The following is a 24651-nucleotide window of genomic DNA, read 5'->3' as shown; positions in this document are numbered from 1 at the left end:
ATGGCATCTTCTTAAAGCAAAAAGTAAAAAAAAAACAAAAAAACAGTGTAGTATACATGGCCCCTTGTGAGTGCACAGTAAACGAGGCATAAAAAATGACTACGTTCAGCATTTGCCTCGCCCCCTTTAGTCCCAACAGCCCCCAAAGCCTTAACATATTTAAATTTGGGTTCAACACCCTGCAAAACTGCTAAATAGACTTACACAGAAAATTTTTGAACAAATATTTTTAAATAGTCTGCTGTGTTTCACTTTTATAACTACTTTTATACCGTGTCTTTTCATTTTATGTTAGTACCCCTCATGGAAACTTCTTAAAGCAAAAATAAAAAAAAAAACAGTGAAGCATACATGACCCTCTGTGAGCGTACAGTAAACGAGGTATAAAAAATGACTACGTTCAGCATTTGCCCCCCTTATTTAGCCTTAAATGTCCCCAGGGTACGTCAAATCATGGTAAAAATAAAAGAATGGTGCAGTTTTAGGCCTTAACATATGTGAATTTGAGTTCTCCACCATGCCAAAAAAAAAAAGGAAATTACTAAGTCCATCATTTGCCCCGCCCCTTTTAGTCCCAACACCCTCCCCAAAGCCTTAACATATTTAAATTTGAGTTCAACACCCTGCAAAACTGCTAAATAGACTTACACAGAAAATTTTTGAACAAATATATTAAAATAGTCCCCAAAATGGAGGGTTTTTATTAGCCCTAAAAGAGCCCCTGGGGCACACTCGAAAGATCAAAGTATAGACACAAAAATTATAAATAAATCAGAAAAATTTATAAAACTCCAAAGCATCAATTTATTTTTTTACTAAGAACAATGTGTCAAATTTAGCCATTTTAACCCGAAAGGCACACATGGGAGGGCAACCGGATGCATATATATATATAAGTCCCCGAAACAGTGTTTCATGGTAAACAACTGATGATCCCTTGAAAAATTAATTATGGGTAATATAGTAAATTCGAGAGCGAGTTGAAGCAGTGATTGCAGGTGATTAAATGACTTACTTACTAGATGGTTTTCTAACGAATGATAAAAAATTTTTTTTGTATAGTTGTAAAGGTTAAAAACTTCAAAGACTATATATATATATATATATATATATATATAGTAGAAATGGTAATTAATAAAAACCTGAAGAAAGTGCTCAATACTGTTGTAGAGCAAATATACGTTTCATTTTTTATTACCGTATCATTCTGTTAAGTTAGATTATTGTTTCAGCTGCCCGGCTGTTTTTTTTTTTTGGCCGTCTGTAGCTTCCTCAGACTTATACAGAAATATCCGTTATGATGGGATGAAAGAGTGAATGATGTCAGGGCCGGGGTGCGAGAAGAGCGGAAGAAAGAGGAAGGGAACAAGGGGAAAATGTGGGAGGAGGGTGCTTGGTATGTCGGTAATGTTTTAGTTTGGGAGTTTAAGGATCTTAGGTGGTTATAATTATATATATATATATATATATATATATATATGTGTGTGTGTGTGTGTATTATATTAATTAATATATATATTTATATATATTAATTAATATACATATATTAATATACATATATTATATATATATATTAATATATACATATTAATATATATATTAATATATATATTAATATATATTAATATATATTAATATATATATATATACATATATATGTGTGTGTTTGTGTGTATGTGTGTGTATGTATGTGTGTGTGTGTGTTCTATCCGTAATTTCGGGTGACAATATAAGCCACAATTTCAAGGAAATGCCAGCCACGAATTTGGAAACATGAGTTATTAAATTGGATAAATTTGATAAAGAACATGAATGAGATTGTATGTTGAGCAAAGTTCAACGAAGACAATTATGTTTCCATAATTTGATTTTAACATAATTGTCTTTTCCTTTCCTATTTTATACCAATTCTTCGAAAAGTTCACTCTTCTTGGATTCTCCATCATAACATTAGCTTTTCTCTATTTATCTTCATGTCATTTCGTTCCTTCATTCTCCTAGCTCTCCCTACTTCATAGACCGCCTATGATATTGCTCTTAAACCAGAAAAAAATATTTGCAAGTTTTAACATTAAGGCTATGAAACAAAACGAAACCTCACATAAAGTATGATTATTTAACAAGTTGACATTTATTCGATTGAAACCCCTTTTGTATGCTGCAAATTAGTTAAAAAAATAATAAAATTAGACCCCGGATTAAGGTGATGACACTGATGTATCTTCTTATGTCTACTTGTTTGAAAATGATAACAGTATAGTTCAGAATTGTCGACGTTAAAGAACTTAATGGCTTCTTTAGAAATATAATGATATGCGCTGTTTCGGCTTGTATTTTGCAAGTGTAAACAGATTAGCGAACTACAAAGATTTTATGTACGATTCATCGAAATTCTGTTCTCATTCTTGAGTGACATTTTACAACAAGTCGATCGATGCAATCTCCGACATTCTTCAAGTGTGTCTTGTCGAAGTCAGGAATGTTTTGGTAGATATCGGCAAGCTCGACAAGATTTATAACAGAATCTTTTATTTACATCACGGGGTAGCATGCTCTCGTTCTGTTAGTTATGACTGGATAGAGGTCATAAGTAATTTGCAATTGCATTTTTTGTCGCCCACACTGAGAACTGAACCCGGATTCCCGGGTTTAATCGAAAGATTATCGAGTTCCACAAGATACACCTGAGCAACATCAGAGATTACATCGACCGAAACGTTGTGCAAATGACACTTAAGTTGAAAACAGTAATCAGATGGATCCAAATAATACGAATAACTCATCTGTTTTAAATGTAAACAGAAATGGCGCTGATTTTCACCAAACTATGGATCACGATGAACGTACTAATTTCGTTTAATTATATTATTTTTGCTGTAATAAAACAGGAAAGGCTTATTTAATTAGAATATATAGGAACAGACACAAGTAAGAATTTATTTGCTTTTCTCTGAAGATTATTTTCCGAGATGTGATGAGTAGGATAGGAGAGGGGAAAAACTGTCTGCGTTATTTTTTCAATGTCGTGCATCCGTAGGTAAGCAAATGAATCGTTCCTCAATTTTTCTCATTCAGAAACTGTTTTATGTACGACATGAAAAAAAAACTGGATTCCTAGGAAGATTTCCATCATTCCTGGTATCGTATGGATACTAGAAATGATGGAAGTCTTGCGAGGAATCCAGTTTCTTTTCATGTCGTACATAAAACAGTTTCTGAATGAGAAAAATTGAGGAGCCATTCATTTGCTTACCTACGGATGAACAGCATAAAAAAAAACGCAACCGACGTATTATATAGAATTTCAAAACTTAGGAGGCACATATACTAGGTGAAACAAGTGCAAGAGAGAACGTATAAAAAGCTTATGTATATTTGACACGACTAAGATGCTTGAAATTCAGCTAGAAAAAAAGTCTGATCGTTACGTATGTCAAATACACGAGGAACACGTGATCGCGAACAACTCTCGGGCCATTCTGCTTCCACAATACTCTAATCCCTTGTTTATGCATCCTTCGTCTAGGATCACTTTCTAACACTAAAAGCTATTACCCGAAATATCTGTACCCCAAGCAAGGAATGTCTATAAGTATTACTTATGGCGATATTTATCTTCCCTCCATATTGGGATAGACTTGCCAAAAATTTCAGAAAGAGAGATTCAAATGAAGTCGTTATAAAGGAAAAGCGCTCTGATCTAAAAACAAATGCTTGAACAGCTCTGTCAGCATTCCCGAGAGGGACGCCTTAAGCGATTAGCAATAAACAAAACACTCATAAACGCGAGAAGACAAAGCCTTCGCATTATCATAACCATATATGATTAAACAAAGAAAATACCAGATTAAGAATAGTCTAGACTTAATTAAATTCGGTTTCGATAGAAAACTTAGGCTAGATTATTAGAATCGGATGATATTTTCAGACATAACTCTTCTAAAGTTAACAGTATATCCTGATTAGTAACAAAAAATCATTTTTACAATAGCATATATTATATGTAAGCACCAGCGCTTTCCCACGTAGAAAGCCTACTTTAACGAAATGATCAAGTATAAGGTGAGGCTCAACGTCACTTAACTTCGCGGATTTAACGGAAACTAGTGTTTAACCTGTAGTGAATTGATATTTCATAAAAAAAAAATAACTTGTTATAAGCAGTCAAAATGAAAAATAACTTCGCCCTAATTAATATGTAATTTATCGGGACTAATTTTAGTCTACTTGCATATGTCTACAGTGGAGAAGCCACGAACGGTGACGATGCCCGATTCAGTCTCGAAAGACAAAGGATGTAGGGGCAGCTGCGCGTATGGCAAGGGTTGCGCAATCATCAACCACACCGCTCCTGAATCGGCGCTCTTTGAGTCCAGTGGCAATGAGATAAAGAGAGAGTGCACACAGCACCTGGAAATCTCAAATGGTCACCCATCTGATACTGGCCAGGTTCATCGTTGCTTAACCCTGGTGATTAGACGGGAATGGGAGTGTCACACGCGATAATGCTATATATGAACAGGCCCAAAACGCTACAAATTCTGTTATGCATACAGAAGCAAAAAATGACCAAACAAGTTGACGAGAGAATCTTTCACGAGATGTAAAATAATATACTACGAATATCGTCGTGCTGAAATGATCAACACAAAAAGATCAATTCCTTTTCAATGGAAATTCAATTAACAATCTATATATATATATATATATATATATATATATATATATATATATATATATATATAAAAGTGAACGTGTCTGTGTATCAGTCTCTGTGTGTAGGCAATACGCAATAGCTCTGTAAATTTTAAGTCTACAGACTCGAAATTTGATATACAGGGTACTGAGATTTTGGAAACTTCCATGTGATCGGTTTTCGGTCAGAAATTTGGCTGTTAAGGGGTCAAAGTTCAACGATTTGACCTTTAAGAACTTTACCAAACTCCTCCGACAATTTTGGGTCTAAACACTTAAAATTTTCAATATAGGTTCCTTGGACATGGATCTAACTTAATAACTTGAGGTACGCCCAAAACAATAAATGTAAATGGGTCATAATAGGGGTCAAATTAAAAAAAAATTGACCGCTTTTTTTTTGCTCAATATACACCTCCAAAAACCCGGGCAACGCCGGGCATCCATGCAAGTCTATCAATAAAAGTGAACGTGTCTGTGTGTCTGTCTGTGTGTCTGTCTGTGTGTCTGTCTGTGTGCATTTCCCTACGCAATAACTCTGTCAATTTTAAGTCTACCCACTCGAAATTTGATATACAGGGTACTGAGATTTGGAAACATCTATGTGATCGGGTTTCGCCCAGAAATGTCGTTGTTAAGGGGTCAAAGTTCAACAATTTGACCTTTGAGAACTCTACAAAACTCCTCCGACAATTTTGGGTCTAAACACTTGAAATTTTTAGACATAGGTTCCTTGGACATGGATCTACCTTCATACCTTGATTTGAGCACAAAACAATAAATATCAAGGGGTAATAATAGGTGTAAAATTAAAAAAAAAAAAAATTGACCGTTTTTTTTTTTCTTTTTTTGCTCAGCATACACCTTCAAACACGCGGGCAACGCCGGGCACCCATTCTAGTAAATTATAGATTCACAATATTGAACCTTTTTTTAGTAACTTTCCTCAAATAAGTCTTTATTTTTATATTGAAATTCTCTCTTTATACATGTTACTGGATATATTGAAATATTTCTGAACCTAATGACCCTATTTTTAAAAAATACAATGAAGTGAAATCAATATCGACTTAATTCTCTATTTTCAAGCATCAATATTGATAAATATCAACATTCTTTTATTCATAAAGGCTTATTAAATCAAAGAGTGATAATACATCACATTACAAGAAAGCTATGTTGAGTAAACCATTTTAATATATATATATATATAAGTGAAAGTGTCTGTGTGTGTACGTGTGTGTGTATGTGTGTGTGTGTGTGTGTGTGTGTGTGTGTGTACAGTTCCCTACGAAATAACTCTGTCAATTTTTAGTCTACCCACTCGAAATTTGATATACAGGGTACTGAGATTTGGGAAATTCGATGTGATCGGTTTTGGGCCAGAAAGTTGGGTATTAAGGGGTCAAAGTTCAACGATTTGACCTTTGAGAACTCTACCAAACTCATCCGACAATTTTGGGTCTACCCACTTAAAATTTTTGATATAGGTTCGTTGGACACGGATCTAACTTAATAAATTGAGTTGAGCCCAAAACAATAAATTTTAAGGGGTCATAATAGGGACAAACAATTTTAAAATTGACCTTTTTTTTTTTTGCTCAACATGCACCTCCAAATAGCCGGGCAACGCCGAGCACCTATATATATATATATATATATATATATATATATATATATATATATATATATATATATATATATAATACATTGTTTGTGTTCATTGCTATTAATGTTGTTGTCAAGTATTGTATCTTATTATAAACTAATCTCTGATCTTTAAACTAATATTTGGACACCATCATTAACATTACCCTTTATAAACGATATTTACGCTGTGTTAAACTGACGCTCTGCGCAGTTTTTTTTTTTTATTTACCATTTTCGTGTGATTCGCTGGAGTGTGGAAAACAAATTGTGGGTTTATTTCGGCAGCCAGGTAACATCCATTTCTCTTATGTTTCCTTAATTCTGACAAAGTGGTGGGGGGATTTCCATTGTTTTGCGTTTGAATCTATGCTTGTTACATTTATCATCTTCGAAGTATTAATTTTGGGATCATCACATCAAGTGGCTTCATATCTCATCCGGAGTTATTTCCATAAGATAGTTATTCTCTGACAAATCAAAATGGGAATTGTATTACATGCCTGTTTTTCTTTTCTTTTCTTTTTTTTTACAAAGAAATCATCACTTATTAAGGCCCAGAGACCACTCGAGGACAAGTGTACAATGGTCAGAAAGAAAATATAGTAATCGTTAGATGTTTAAATTTGATAAAATTGGATTACTTACGGGGAACGGCTCATCACGAATTTGTTCACATGAGACTTGAAGACGGTTATATTGTAGTCAGCTGGAAAGCAGGTAAACGGAAGAGAGTTCGACAGGTGTGCAGTTCTTAGAAAGAAGCTTTGTTCATGGAATCTACGTTTAGGTTTAGGCACAGATAAAGAATGGGGGAAATTATTGATAGTGGTTTCAGCGAAACGAGTGTTTCTCGTGAATGTTTGGCGTTCAATACTTTTAAATATTTAACATAGTTTAGCAGAAAACCTTTAACTAAAATAAGTAAAATTAAAGTCATTAATTAAAGTCATTAAATCGTAGTTAATTCATAAAATTCACAAGACATGTGCTGGTTAATACGCAAGTAGCACACAACCCGTCGTTTCCCGGTCGTCAAATACGCTTAAATATTACATTTTGATACATATAGATATGGTATTAATTATTACAGCACCAATTCTTAATCGATTATTACGTCGTACCTAACATTAGGTAGCGATTTCAAAAGTAAAATAAATGACTTGTGTGTCATGAGTTCGAATCTAAAAAAAAAAAAAAAAAACATATAGCTCTCCAGCTTATCCGTTAGCGCATGACCTAAATACATACGTATACAAAAGCAGAAAGAAAGAAAGTTGGCGCAATTGAAACGTGAACAAATTCCGCAGAATCTTTCCCGTCTTTTCTAATGGCCGGAAATACTTGATGCTTCACCCGGGTTATCTAGATTATTTTGTATCGTGACTCCATCATTAGATGGGTTGCATACCTCGGCTTAAAAGAGGCCCATCTCACCTCGAGAGAAGCATAGACCGTTCCAGTTTCCCAACCTGGTATTTTTACCTCGCGGTACATACACCGCCTTGTCTACCCAAATGGTAACCCATCTGGTCCTGGTCAGGCTCAACGTTGCTTAACTTCGGTGATCCGGCGAGGACCGGTGTATCAACGTGATTCTGCGTATATTATTATACATAACGGATAAAAAACAAGCAAAAAAAATTAGAATAATTTACTTATAACTTTTAAGTAAATCATGCGAAGAAAAGAATTGTTATAGTCGACCTACGTAGACAATGTTCATTTTAAATTTGACTTCATAAAAGCTAGTTTACAGCCGAAAAACAAACTAAACTGTGTCAAAGGTCAAAATACCCTATCCCTCAAATTTCAACACTGTAAATGAAATATTCAGTAAGGACTTTTGTAGAGACTTTTCGCACACAAAGAGGCAATAATAATAATTTGTTGCTAATATATATATATATATATATATATATATATATATATATATATATATATATATATATGCGTATGTGGGTGAAAAAAAATTATTTCCCCCAAAAAAAGCGAAAATTGAAAGGGTGCCAATAATTTCGGTTTTAACTGATATATATATATATATATATATATATATATATATATATATATATATATATATATATAAACGACATTATGTTAGCACTTATCTAATATAAATTCATGAGAATTAATTTTCATAAACAATATTGTTTAAAAATACTGTTTCTATTGCCCTTCTCAGAATTGTACACAGGGCAACTCATCTAATGTCCAATTTGCTTCTGGGTCTCTTTTTGTCATAGACAACGGTATAGATATAGTACTCGATGATTTAAACTGTTGTATTGTTAAGTTGTCCGATGGAAAATAAAATAAAAGTGGAAGGCCTTCATAGTCTTTTTTTTTTTGAAACGATGATGATCGCAGATACAATGAAGTCACTTAGAAAGTGTATTGAATTTTCATTTGTAGATGTAGTGGAAAGTAACTTTCAAAACACGAGTTGAATCGGGTGAAAAGATTTTCGATTTGAAGCCAAAACTAAGAAAAAAGATACTTTACGCGCCAATACGGAAGTTGATACTTTCGAATGTTTATGTAATCGTATTTCATCAGGAGTTTTTTGTTTATAAGAGCAATATAACGGAGGGATTATTAGGTGTATCAGAATTTTTGTAGGAATTTTTGACACCTCCAACACGAAACTGCGAATAATATATAAAAAACTCGTAATTTCTCTTTTAAAAGTTGTTTGTTTATTTTCTTTATTGATTATACTTTCAAAATATAAACTAATAAAGTTGTTTTAAAAGTAATAAAAATATTTTTTTTTTATTTCTTAAAAAATAGTAATGAAATTAATTCAATTTTACGCGCTCAGTATAGGTCAATTTTTAAACTTTAAAAATCTATAAAAATTTTTCTATTGATTCAATTATTACGATATTTTCAGGGTCAATGTGAAATCTTATGCTCTTTCCAATAAATTGAATGTAATATTTTAGACAAACGTTTTTTTTTTAATTCACGCCCCCCCGTTTTCAAGTGTCTATTAAAAAGTAAATAAGTAATTTACTCACCAAAGTGTTATATATCACAAATTGACGATAAATGATCAATAAATAATATATTCAAATTTAAAACAACAAAAAAAGTAGTGTATTTTAGAAATTTACCTGTAAAGTACGAAGTTTAAAACCATTTAAAAAAAAAAAACACGTTGTTTTTTTTTTAAACCCTTAGTCCTTGCTCCTTTAATTGAAAAAAAAAATAGGGCTTGAATTACATTCTTCGAGGAGTTATAAGCTTGGAAAGACGGGGTGGAATTATTCAATGTTTTTCACGAAATTTCTGACACACCTAGAGAATTATGCGTTTTCTGTTCAATAAAAAAAATTACCAATACATTAGTAGATCGTTTACTGGCATTATTTTCGTTTTAGTATTAAATTGATACGGCACAATCACGTTGACACACTGATTCTCGCAATATTACCGAAAGTAAAGTTGAGCCTGATCATTACCAAAGCCTGATCATTACCATTACCATTTGGGAAGGCAATGCGCTGTATGTACCGCGAGGTTGAGAAAATGGCACGGTGTATCCTTCTCTCGCGGGTAGATAGGACTCCCTTAAGCCGTGGTAGGCACCCCGTCTAGTGATGGCATCATCCAAAAAAATAGCCTTGATAGTCTTGGCGAAGCATCAAGCATTCAAATACCAACTTTTGATTAACAATTTGAATTGCACTACAAACTCATGTAGTAGGTACAATTTCGGCTGCTGCAACGCTAGATGGCTGTCTGGATGGATTAAAAGGATTGAAACATATCCCAATTACGTATTTGAAAAAAAAAAGTGTTGTTTTTTTTATTTTTATTTCCCTAACTTCCAGAATAATTAAAGATGATAAAAATCTCCACATTTAATTTACAGCGACATATCGTTATTTTTATTGAAAGTATTTCACATAAAGGTCCTTACACAATTTCCTTATAAGTGTAGTATCTGTTCCGACAGATGCTGCAAGCTATGACTAGCAAAGACCATATGTGGGGGTAACCCCACATATCTGACCTTGGTCACTGAAGGGGTAACCCTTCATACCAACAGTTTCTAATCCAGCTCCCATATCCCACCTCTCGGGAGCTTCCCCCCTTTCCCTCCCCCCTATCTCCACATTAAAAAACGGCCTTGTGCCTAATTTGCTCAGTGGGGAAGCAAATAAATCCAATCTGTTTCGGCAGATACTGCAAGCAAAGACTCTATGTGGGGGCGACCCCACAGATAAGACCTTGGCGAATGTAGGAGCAACCCTTCATACCAATTGTCACTATCCAGCTCCCCTACTCCCCGGGGAGTTGGTCCCCATTTCCCCTTCACTCCTCACATTAAAAATCGGCCTTGTGCCTAATTTGTCCGGTGGGGGAGCAAATAAATACCTGGTCACGAATAGGCTCATATATTGTTGACTATTTTAAAAAACTAATTAGATATAATGATAGAAAATGTATCGAGACACAGGAATGAGTATGTTTGATCTGGCAGAACAGTGGTTCATTAAAATTGTGGGGTCTGCGTTCGCGCCTAGTCCACAAAGTATAGAAATAAAAAAAAATTAAAAATAACAAAAAAACCTTTACAAGTGTTTTTGATACAGACGTACATAAAATAATTTGATAAGCATGTTTTAACTTAAATAGGGACGTTATAGTAAAATTGTGAGGTCTGCGTTCGCGCCTGGCCTCCATAGAATGGAAATAGACACAAACTTTAATAAAGACTTTTCATATCTATCTGTATAAGTATACTTTGATAATTATGTTTCTGTTTGAAGAAATATGGTATAATAAAATTATGGGGGGTTCGTTCGCACCTAACTTCCATAGAATGGAAATATGTCGCAAAGTTTAACAAGGTTTTTAATATAGATCCACAGAATATTCTGATAAGTGTTTCAGTGTGAACAGGTATGATATAATGAATTATGGGGTTTATCTATTTTATTTTTACTTTCATCATTTGCTTTGGTTTGGATACCCAAAAATTCAACCCAAATTAACAACCCTAACTTTTTATAACCTATCATACTTTCATAAATCAGAGTCCATTTGCTGTAGGCTGTTTTGGAACCCAGTCAACGATGAGTACTTTTGCTAGTATATATATATATATATATATATATATATATAGAGAGAGAGAGAGAGAGAGAGAAAGAGAGAGCGAGAGAGAGAAAGAGAGATAGATAGATAGATAGATAGATAGATAGATTTATTAAATTAGATTTAATCGTATTTTACGACCGGGCAAGGCCAGACATGGCCGAGCAAGGCCGGGCTAGGCCGGGCGCTCTCAGCTAGTTGGCTGATATATTTGTGTATGTATAACGTAGACTTTCTCAAGTTGTATAAGTTAAAATAATACGAGATACAAATATATGCAAATTCTCTCATTCATATATTTTATAATATTTCACCTACCTATTTTTAAAATGCTTTAAAATATTTGTTTTTTTCGGTCGCTTTTTTATGTGTAAATATTTTTGAAAGCTTGGCCTTTTAAGTATTAGACTAGTTAAGGAACGCCGACTCTGTAGTTGACTATCTACAGTTAAATATATTTGTGTTACGACTCTCTCTCCCCCCCTCTCTCTCTCTCTCTCTCTCTCTCTCTATATATATATATATATATATATATATATATATATATATATATATATATATATACAGTAAAATGTTCGGCACATTTTAAAACTATTTTAGGCATTGCATTTTTTGACTTGTATTAACGGTTAATTGATTTGTGGGTGTGTTTTTTTTTTAGTGGTTACGAGCATTTGCGAGTAAATCATACCCTGACTTATTTACTACGTGTATATATATATATATATATATATATATATATATATATATATATATATATATATATATATGCACACACATACGCACACATGCAGACATGCACATACATTTGTGTGTGTGTGTGTGTAAATATATTTGCGCATGGCTTGGATAGCTTCGTTTTAATAACCTGTCATCTCGGCCGATAATATTTTTATTTTATGTCTTCTAAATATTTATTCATGCTTTTCAATATCCTGTGTGATGTTTTCCTATGAACACAATTTAAACAATAGCTGTAATGAATGCAAAGACACTAAGCGTTATATATATATATATATATATATATATATATATATATATATATATATATATATATATATATATATATATATATATATATTCTAACTAAACGCCCAGCATTGCTCGGTCGTACAACGCGGTTAAACATGATATTTTAATTCATGTAGATTGCGTATGTATTATTATAGAATCAATCCTCTATGAATAATATATTACGAGGAATAATACACCCACTGGATTAAATTGAAAAAAAAAGAAAAAATAAAGATAAATATAAAACAATAGTAATCATAATGTTTTTCATCAAATTCTGTCCGTGTTTGTTTACAATATCACGTCAGCTGATAGTTAAGCTTGACAATGAATGCCATGTAAACTCACTTCTGATTAATGCTTAATTTTAAAATATACAAATCATAAAATCATTTGCGGTGATCTTCTTTTATCGTAAATTAAATTTAAATTTATAACGGTGACGTACAGGAGATTTTTTTCCTAAGTAGTTGAATTCTCTACACCCCAGATATGTTTTTATATATCACTAAATCTGTTTGTTTTTTGTTTTTGTTTTTCTAAGAAGAAATTATTTGTTGAGATTTTATTATCGCCCTTGCCGGTGCAACATGAAATATTCTCGGATTCTTTAGATTTTCGATACTTCTCGGATGGTTTTCTGTACAAAACATACTTTAGAACACTGCCAGACACATAAATTACCTTTGTGTGGACATTGAAAAAGATAGGCTTAACCGTTTTGGAATCTTAAAAAAAGGAACTATCACACACAAAGTGATTATATATATATATATATATATATATATATATATATATAGAGAGAGAGAGAGAGAGAGCGAGAGAGAGAGAGAAAAAGAGAGAGAGAGGGAATAGGACATATAAAAGAAAAGATCGAGTTATGTGTTCATTAACGTTGCGTCTTTATTTCGAGACTTCTGCTGGATAATGTATATATATATATATATATATATATATATATATATATATATATATATGAAATTTATTACTGTGAGTCCAGAATGAGTTTACAAATTGTTTCAGCTAGAGGAAAATCCTTAAAGAGGAAAAATCCAACTAGCATCGTCAGAATTCAGAGTCCATCCAGGAATTCTGACGATGCTAGTTGGATTTTTCCTCCTTGAGGATTTTTCCTCTAGCTGAAACAATTTGTAAACTCATTCTGGACTCACAGTAACAAATTTCCTATATACTGGTCTGACTACACATTGAGCACTCTAGTCCGGTTTTTTCACCACTGGTATATATATATATATATATATATATATATATATATATATATATATATATATAGCTTGCTTATGGGTTAATTATATATTTTCAAACCTAGCTCAAATGAGATTGGCCTAAATGTTGAATGTACATTTATTTGGATTTATTTTACTAAAAAAATCACCAGATATCAAGGCCAGAAGACCACTAGAGGATAAGGTTAATGAATGCGAAATGATAGTGTAACAATCATTAATGATGTAGATTGCGCACAACTGGATTATTTAAGGGGACTGCTCAACATAAACTTCATTGCATTGAACGCTACTCTATTGCTGTCGGCCAGAAAGCAGGCCAGTGAAACCGTGTTCAACAGGCGGTCAGTTAAGGCAAATGGGAGTATTTCATGGAATCTAGGCTTGGATTTTGGCATTGAGAAATAGGAAAAATATGTTGATAGTTGCGGAGGCTAGTTGTACGTTTTATGTGAAAGTTTGGCCAACGAAACGATAGATGGTGAACTCTACGAGCACTCGAGATGAAAATCACAATACAGCAGAGACAGGGAAGCAACGTCTGTTCTTTGAGAAAGAGGTTGCAGGAAGAGCAAAAGGGCATCAGCTCTAAGAATTTGAAGACAGTTTTAAACTCTGTCAATGCGCGGTGGGCTACTCCTACCCACATATGGCAACAGTAATACATGGATTCATAAAAACAGCCATAAAAAAGAGAAACATCGGAATCGTAGCGATATTTGTCATCCATCAAATTAATAAATAATACCCTATTTTTTTAATCATGCATAAGAGAGATAATATGAGCAAGAGCGCCTATTTATAAATGCACTATTTTTCGAATTATAAACATACATACTGTGACACTGTCTGCTATAATAGTATTAGTGACGGATGTCTGTCTCATTTTAATGGTTCTTGATAAACTGTAGAACAGTATGATCGTTTCCATCCATTTTTCTGCGCTGCATCTATTTTTTCTCATATACGTGGTGCTGCTAGCCTAAGTCATTTTTTGTTTACAAATAATATTATGACATGTTTTCCTTAGAAGTGTCTGATCTATTGCAAGCCCTCTTTGTTCAAGCCTCTTCGACTGAGCTCCAATCTATGCCCCCCTCGCCAAACTTTCACAAAAAAACACGCGTCTAGCTGAAAACACTATGAATAATTTCCCCAACTCTTTAAGTGTTCCTGAACCTAAAGGTAGATCCCATAAACAAAGCTTCTTTCTTGGAACTGTACGCCTGGGGAACTGTCTTCTGTTTTCCTGCTTTTCACCTGACTATAATATTGCTGTGTTCAAGTCCAACGTAAATGACTTCCATTTAGGTTAACAGATTTACCAAATTTCCATTACTGACGATTGCTATATAATCCAATTGACTACTGTACACTCTTTAACTGTACACTCTTTATCCTCGAGTGGCATCTGTGCTTTCATAAGTGGTTACGCCTGTGTAAAAAAAAGGTTTTTTTTAGATTGAACATTTTTGTTATTCATGTTATAAAACTCTACTACACTTGCTCTATTATTAGATAAATGGAACTTTGTGTGTCTATGAATTCGATCCCTATGGACTCGAAAACGGCTAGGCCGATTCTTACGGATTTCACACGAAAGAAGATTTGGTGTCTTGCAATTTTCGTAGATGGAGTTTATATCAGAATGTCTTCGATGATTAATAATCGAAATAATCTCATGAAAGAACGAGCAAGCGATTAGGACAGAAGTTTACATTTTACACAGCCTAACATCACAAGTATATTTTTAGAAGCTTTATTACAACACAAGCCAGAATGCTCGACATATAACATCAGCAGTAGATTCTTTAATATGACAGGGACGCGTTCGAAAGGAATGTTTGTTCATAGAGCACAATAGGAATATGATACTTGACTTTAATTTAAGCCATGATATATAAACATGATATGAAATTAACAGTTATTTCCCCACAGTGCAATGCATTGTGAAATACGTCATAACGAAAGACACGTGAGTTTTTTTGTGAATCACGACTGGTCTCCAAGTAGAGCAGGCTTTAAATGATTTGATTGAAAAGAAAAAAAAAACTAGTCACCTATTTTGATGACAATAAAATATGGGAGTAAAATGATCCGTTGATCAGCATTATATTCCGGGCAATGCTGGTCCACCTTACTTGTATGAAATAGTTTGTAAAAAGCGAGTAGAAAAACAGGAAGATATTAATATATATATATATATATATATATATATATATATATATATATGTATATTAATATGAGTAAACAGTTAATAAAACATGTTAAAAACACTTTAAAAAAGAGTTAAATATATATTTAATCTGAAAAGGAAACACTTAATAAGTGGATAGTCCTTAATCCGCGGAGTTTCGAAGAAATACTTTCCTTATCATCGGAGGGTAGGAATTAGCAACATGCGGGATCGGATTTTGCATACAAAAGTATTTAATGAAACTGCAAGTAAGTCAAAGATCTTACTTGATGACAAAAAGTGAAGCAGAGGGAATATGGTAAAGAAAAATGTGATTTCACGTGAATGGATAATCTGGTGAAAGGTAAAGTATCCAATGACGGTAAAATCCAAAAATGTAAATCCAAGAAAGTTAATTAAATTTCCATTCGCACAAGTAAAATCCAAGGAAATGGCGTAATTGGAAGATGGTCCAAAATTATCCAAAAGGCCGAAATCCGTGGAATAATTCACAAATATGTACAAGGAAAAGGGGGGGGGAATTGCAATAATAATAAAAGAAAAACAAGATATGCGTTTAACACGGCTGCCGAGACGAAGCGTAATTATTTAAAATCAGTGAAGAAAAAAAATTAAATGGTGATAGAAGTAAATAGAAAATAGAAAAATAAATGTCAAAATGACCCAGCCAAAATGCCGTTAAAAAGCGCGAAAATATAGGGCAAAAAGAGGTCAACTTTAATGTAAAGGTTATTACATAAGAAAATATCAGCAAGAAATATTGACAGACACTAAATGGAAAAAAAATAATGAATCAATAAATAGAAAATATAAAATAAAAATAAAATAAAATATAAAATAAAAATATGTTTTTCATTCTATATATGTATATTTATATATATATACACATATATATATATTCAATATAATATATATATATATATATATATATATATATATATATATATATATATATATATATATATATATAATACTACATTACCAGTGACCTGTTGTTCAGTATGTTATATGAGCTATGGAATTCATGTATTAGCGTAACACCTGTGAGGTAAATAAAATAGTTTCTTTTGAAATAACAGAAACATTTCAATGAAAGTATATTCAAATGAAAGATCACGGACGGATCACTCAAACATGAAAAAAATATCATCCCTATTCGTGTAAATCACCTTTTTTCAGAATAAGCGCAAAAATCGAAAATTAAAAAAGATTTTTCTACGAATCATACGCCGACGAAAGTCATTCACCAGCAAAAACGCACATGAACCTACCGATGAGAAATATAAGAATGAAAAACCCATATTGGAATCCTTCAACCAAGTTATAGAAACTAAAAATCTAAAAGAAATAATTAATAAAATCTGAAGCAAAAAATAAACCTAAATAAATAAAATAAAATAAAACTAATATTGAAACAAATTAGTAAATGTGTCAACAAATTCGCACAACTATTTTGTATCTAGAAATGTAAATAAAAAATAATAAAAAGAAGGAAGGAAGGAAGGAAAACGGCCAGATAGAGAGTAGTAGTAGTAGCAGTCTTGGCTTTACTACAATTGTTCTCATGTTTGTCAAAGGGTTAAAGTTGCTTAGTTATAAGAAAATAACCGCAGTATAGTTTTAATAAAGAATAGTTGCAAAACGCTCCCACTCTTCCCACGTTAAATAATAATTTCGAAATAATATTTCCATGCGCACGACAAGATCTGCAAAAGAAGCTATTTGTGCTTATTTGTTTACGTTGTTATGGGTTAATGTTTATGCTCGCATGCGCAACCTGATGTCGTAAACCAGAAATTCGGTTACATCACTAGTTACAAGGCCATTTGAGCTTTATAATTATATAGATATATGATATATATATATACATATATACATATATACATATATATATACATATATATATATATACACGCCTGTGGAATTCTCTCTCTCTCTTTCTCTCTCTCTCTCTCTCTATATATATATATATATACAGAGAGAGAGAGAGAGAGAGAGAGAGAGAGAGAATTCCACAGGCGTGCGTATATATATATATATATATATATATATATATATATATACGCACGCCAATGGAATTCTCTCTCTCTCTCCTCTCTCTCTCTCTCTCTCTCTCTCTCTCTCTCTATATATATATATATATATATATATATATATATGTATATATTTATATATACGCACGCCAGTGGAATTCTCTCTCTCTCTCTCTCTCTCTATATATATATATATATATATATATATATATATATATATAGAGAGAGAGAGAGAGAGAGAGAGAGAGAGAGAGAGAAAGAGAGAGAGAGAATTCTTTGTCGGACGAGATAATTGATGCCCCGGTTTAGTCTCGAAAGACAAAGTATAGCTCCTGTATGGGGTCGCCGCGCGTGTAATTGTGAAGCCAGGTTTGCACAATCACCAACTCTCGTGAATCGGTACTGTTTGAGTCAAATGGCAAGAAGAAATCCAGATCGACTGGAATCAATGCCGTGATAAGCGGAGAGCTCTTAAACACCTGGGAGTACCCAATCGTTACCATTTAATACTGACGAGGTTCAACTTATCGTCTTACAACTTCGGTGTGAGATAATAATACCAACAACAATAGCAGTAATGATGACGATAATAACGCAGATGAGTGAAATAATGAGCGTGATATTAGTAACATATTGCATTATAATTGATGCCGCCTTCAACAATAACGATAGTAATTATAGCTAAAGTAAAAAGAAATGTATATATATATTTATAGAGCTCTTCCTAGCATCTTCTCTACTCTTCTGATGAGAAGCATTAGGCTTCGAAACACCTTGCTATAAAGAGTCCCCTCTATCCCCCAACTAAATGATTGTATACCTTTATTAAATAAATTGACCATTCTATATTCACCAATATATGTTTTTGTGATTAAAACAAAGGAAAAATATACAAAAGAAATAAAACAATAATTAAGAAAAAAGAGAAGCACTCGCAGATACACAGTATTAAAGAAGAAAAAAAATGAACACACATACATACAATAGAACAAAGTATACGAGAAAAAACTTTTTAAAAATTCCACATAAGGATTCTCGAATTCAATAAAATACCTCTGAAGAAGGTTGGATGTTATATCGACCGAAACATTTTGAAAATCACACTAAAGTTAAAACCAATAATTAAAATGATACAAATAATATATATGGTACACGGATTTTAACCTGTTCTAAATGTTTGGTCGGCCACAATGTTGCGTAGACCTGCTAGTATACATATACGAGAAACATTTTAACAGTGATGTCTGCTAGTTTTATTTTAACCTGAATAAATCGTATGCGATTGAAAATTGTAGAGTTATCATAACAGAACTCATACATTGATGAGCTGAAAAGGTTACCTTCTCTGTTGCAGATATTGACGGTCTAAGACTGTAACACACATACGACTGTCATAGACGTGCGAGAGAAGCACAGATACGTCATTGTATTTTTCTATGTAGAAAGTATTGAACCAATGAACACTCACACTGCTTGTTGAATGTTTATAAATCCGATACATATGATGCGAGCAGAGGCACGTGATGAGTTTCTCGATGTAAGAGTTGCGACACAGATGTGAGTACCAAACTTTTCCAACCAAGGTTCTAAAAAGGCGGGCAAGGGTGCAGTGATAATTGTAGTGACTATGTAGAAAACTAGATTATGTGTCACAAAAGTTATTCAGATTTAATGGTACAGCTCCCGTCTTCTTAGTTCTTCTAATGTTTTAAAGTTTATGAGTAAAACAATCAGGGGAATACTTTTTAACGACCCTTGCATATATATATTGTTTGTTTGTTTGTTTACGAACAGGCGATTTGAGCACTATAAAAGTGGTGGCGGGTGTCTATTTAAATAGACATTCCGACGAGTTATTTACGGGCGTCGATTCCATGATCGAGTGGAAGAACTGCCGCCTGTCAACACGACGGTTCTAGGTTCAATCTTTTGTTTGGGAGAGATGCTAGTCTAGCGGCACCGATGAGTTGTGATACAACGAAACAGGACTGCATGTCGATGACTATATATATATATATATATATATATATATATATATATATATATATATATATATATATATATATATATATAGCCTAAAGAAGCTTTGAATAAAAAAATAAATAAATAAAGAATGCAGTTTAAATTCCCGGAAGGAAAAATATTTAATTTAACCTATCGCAGACTTAGCACCTACATAATCCGACCTCTAAAAATTTTATAATAACAAAAGAGAATTCATTTATATAAGGATGAAAATAAAAGGCCTTAACTAAAGTTGTTAAATAGAAGTAGACTAAGCACTTGCATAAGCCGATTTCGCAAAAGTCTTTACTTTTAAAACAAAATTTAACTACATAAGGATGAAAAGAGAAAACATTAACTAAATGTTTGTGAATAGAAAACGGGGATACACACACACATACACCCACCCACCCACCCACCCACATACACACACACACACACACATATATATATATATATATATATATATATATATATATATATTTCGTTTTATCTGGTTGGTTACATATGTTTCGGATGTTGGAACATGTTTACGATCCAACAGCCTCGTCAGACCTTACAGAAATTGTTGTTAGTATTAGGAAGAATTTTTTGAGGGGAAATACGAGAAAAAAGGGTGGTAAGAGATAATAAGGTGAGTGGGGTGACGGATATCGACAATATTTAAGTTTTAAATACTAACAACCATTTCTGTAAGGTCTGACGAGGCTGTTGGATCGTAAACATGGTCCAACATCCGAAACATATGTAACCAAAAAGATAAAATGGTGATACAAAATAAAACTCATATTTGCTCTGCAATAGTATTGAGCACTCTCTTAAGGTTTTTACTAATTACCAGTTTCACTATATATATATATATATATATATATATATATATATATATATATATATACATTATGTGAGATAGTGATACTGATGATGGCAACTTTCGTACTTGTGAGTGAATGCTTTTCTGCATCTGACGCACTGCAGCCTCTGCTTTGGCTATGCAAGAAAAGCTGGGGTTGCCTCTGCAGATGCAGGTTTTATCGGGTGATAAGAGACCAAGGTTTGCATCAACCAGGCCCCACCTTCTAGCTTATGGGATGAAGTCCAACGGAAAAGCAGGCCAATATGCAGAGCCAAACGAAGGTTTTTCAGTGCTTAACGATCCACCTATCGATTCTACCAACAAGATTTTTGTTAGGGTTTACGCTCTTAGCTTTTGATTTTACTAATGTATCAACGAGGCAGTGAAAGTATTTGTCCATAGCTCTTGGTTTGTTCATGTCGTTTATGCACACACAAAGAATATACACAAACACATAAGCCCAGATATAATTTTAATTATGGGTTTATGGCTTTTATATAAGGAAAATTATATAAATATTATATATATATATATTTATATATATATATATATACATATAACGGGAATATATATATATATATATATATATATATATATATATATATAACGGGAATATATATATATATATATATATATATATATATATATAACGGGAATATATATATATATATATATAACGGGAATATATATATATATATATATATATATATATATATATATATGTGTGGGTGTCTGCGTGTTCATGTGCGTGCGTGTGTGTTTATTTATGTATGTATATATATATATATATACATATATTCACATATGCGGATATATATATATAGAGAGAGATGTATATACATTTATATATATATATATATATATATTCATATATATATATATGTATAAACACACACGCATATATATGTATATATATATATATATATATATATATATATATATATATATATATATATATACATAAAATTCACGTTAAATCACCTTTTTCTTCACCACATTCTCTCTGGTTGAATTTTTGTTATCAAGTAAGATATTTGGCTTACTTGCAGTTTCATCAAATACTTTTGTATGCAAAATCCGATTCCGCATTTTGCTAATTCCTACCCTCTGATGAGAAGGAAAGCATTTCTTCGAAAGTCTGCGAAGTATGGACTATCATCTTATTAAGTGTTTCCTTTTCAGATTAATATGTTTTTAACTCTTTTTCAAAGTGTTTTATTAACTATTTGGTCTTATATATATATATATATATATATATATATATATATATATATATATATATATACACACATATATAATTATATATATATGTATATAATCATCTATATATAATTATATATATATAATTATATATATGTATATAATTTTATATATAATTATATATATACACACACATATATATATATATATATATATATATATATATATATATATATATATATATATATAACAGATGAGAATAATGAAAAGATTTTTCCAGGAAAATAGTGAAATAAAAAGGAACAAATCAAGTTATGTGTTCATCAACGTTTCCTTTTCATTTCATCAAGAGGAAGTCTCGAAATAAAGACGAAATGTTTATGACCTTGAGTTGTCCTTTTTATCTCTCTCTCCCTTTCTCTCTCTCTCTCTCTCTCTCTCTATATATATATATATATATATATATATATATTTATATATATATAAATATATATATATATATATATATATATATATATATATATATATTGACTTCTTTCATATGTTTCCGTGTTTCTTTGTCCTTATCGTGCGCAACCTTTATTATAGAATTCCATGAATAGCTCTACCTTACTCAATTAAACCTTGTTTATTGCCTGTGCATTTGTTTTTTTTATGATGATTATTTTCCATCAGAACCTGTCAGACGCAGAGATTTACCAATATCTGTTCTGTTAATAACGTCAGTAATGTGTCCTTACTGCTCCATTCCGCCCAGCTCAACAGCCTCTCTCTCTCCCCCTCCTCTCTCCCCCTCTCTCTCTCTCTCTCTGTAACTCTCATTTTTGCTCCTGCTTTCGTCATCGTATGAATTCGCTTTTATTTATTCTTAAAGAAACCGTTTCAAACAGACGCTTCGCGTTGGATGGCTTTTTGATTATGGACGATAGATGTTCAGCGCATGTCAATATCGGTGGTTGACGAAAATAATAAGACCGCTGCAGCGTTTTGTTTATGGAAATCGCTCCAGAGAAGTCATGAAGCCACTTGATGTAAAGAGCTAAAAACAGTCCTTAAAAGAGACATTCTAGATGGATTGGACGACGAGGTGTACAATTTTTGTTTTTCTACGATATATTGGTCATTTATTGCGAGGACTAAAGGACAAACTAAGTAAAACAAAGATACATATTATACTTTCATTTTACTCCTTAAACAAGAAAAATAAAAGACAATCTGAAATATAATGGTCGTGTAAGCGTAGTTGTATTAATTTAAATGTTGGGGAGTCGAAACAAAAGGAAATATATGCAAATTACGCTATTTTCGAGATCTTAGCCGGCTATATCTAAAAAGGTGAGTCTAGTTTGTAGCGAATTGTCACAAAAACAGAAACAGCACGATTTGAGAGACGGATGGGATGCAATCTCTATCTCTCTCGGTTTCTCTCACTCTCTTCCACCCAGTACACTGATTTAAAAATTTCTATTCAGTCTTTACTATAAATCCTGTTGTAAACTAACGAACAATTGTCCCGTTAGATGATGTTTGGCTAAATAAAATTTCAGCGAAAAAATCGTCGTTATTTTCATTCTTCATAAAAGATTTCGATAAACGTTTCCCTCTGAACGACTTCAAGAATAGTTTTGTTCCTTTATCTATACTTCGTCCAATTAGTGAAATTAATTTTTAGAAAAATAATGTTTATAGGCAGTCATGAATTTTGAACTTTGCAAATAGGTTGAACCAACTAAAAAAGCTTTCATAAAAGGCATCAATGATTTTTTTTTTTTCAAAAAAACCTTCCCCTGAATAGATAAGATTTAAAAATATTTTAAATAAAATTATTCTTTGTCGAATACTAAATTTCGTCGTAAATATTTTACTGAATTTAATTTATAATTCTCATGCTTTCATGAATTCAATTCATAATTTTCATCATATATATATATATATATATATATATATATATATATATGTATATCTATATGTACATATACAAATATATATATATGTACATATATTAATATATATATATATATATATATATATACTTACACATGTTTTCTAAATTTACAAAAATTCTATAAAAATGTCTATTTCATTATAATTATTTTTACTTGTAAGCATAATTTTTAATCTATGACGATTTGTTTATACAAACTGAGTGTGTTTCCAGTAAATGATTAATCTGTATATATATATATATATATATATATATATATATATATATATATATATATATTCGTATATATATATATATCCGTATAAACGTATATATATATATACGGATAGACGTATATATATACATAGATACACACACACACACACACACACACACACACACATATATATATATATATATATATATATATATTATATACACGTTTCACTTCTATATGTGATGACTCCGTTACGTCTCAAGAGATAATATGATAACCTTGTATGGGAAGATGCACGTGTTATTGTGAGGCAGTAATCAATTGCCAACCATACTTCCACTTAATCGATACTGGTTGCATCTAGATGCATGGGAAGACCGAATACTAATTGGCAACAATGCCGAGACAAGCGGAGAGCACATACAGCAGCTGGAATTCTCAAATAGTAATCCATTTTAGTAATGACAAGGATGAACGTTGCTGGCCTTTGATGAACTGACGGAAATCAATGGGC

Source organism: Euprymna scolopes, chromosome 41 (assembly GCF_053919585.1).
Source record: "Euprymna scolopes isolate OS-2025 chromosome 41, ASM5391958v1, whole genome shotgun sequence".
NCBI classification, from domain to species: Eukaryota; Metazoa; Mollusca; class Cephalopoda; order Sepiida; family Sepiolidae; genus Euprymna; species Euprymna scolopes.
The sequence above is the reverse complement of the archived record's forward strand: the minus strand, read 5'-3'. Positions refer to the sequence as shown.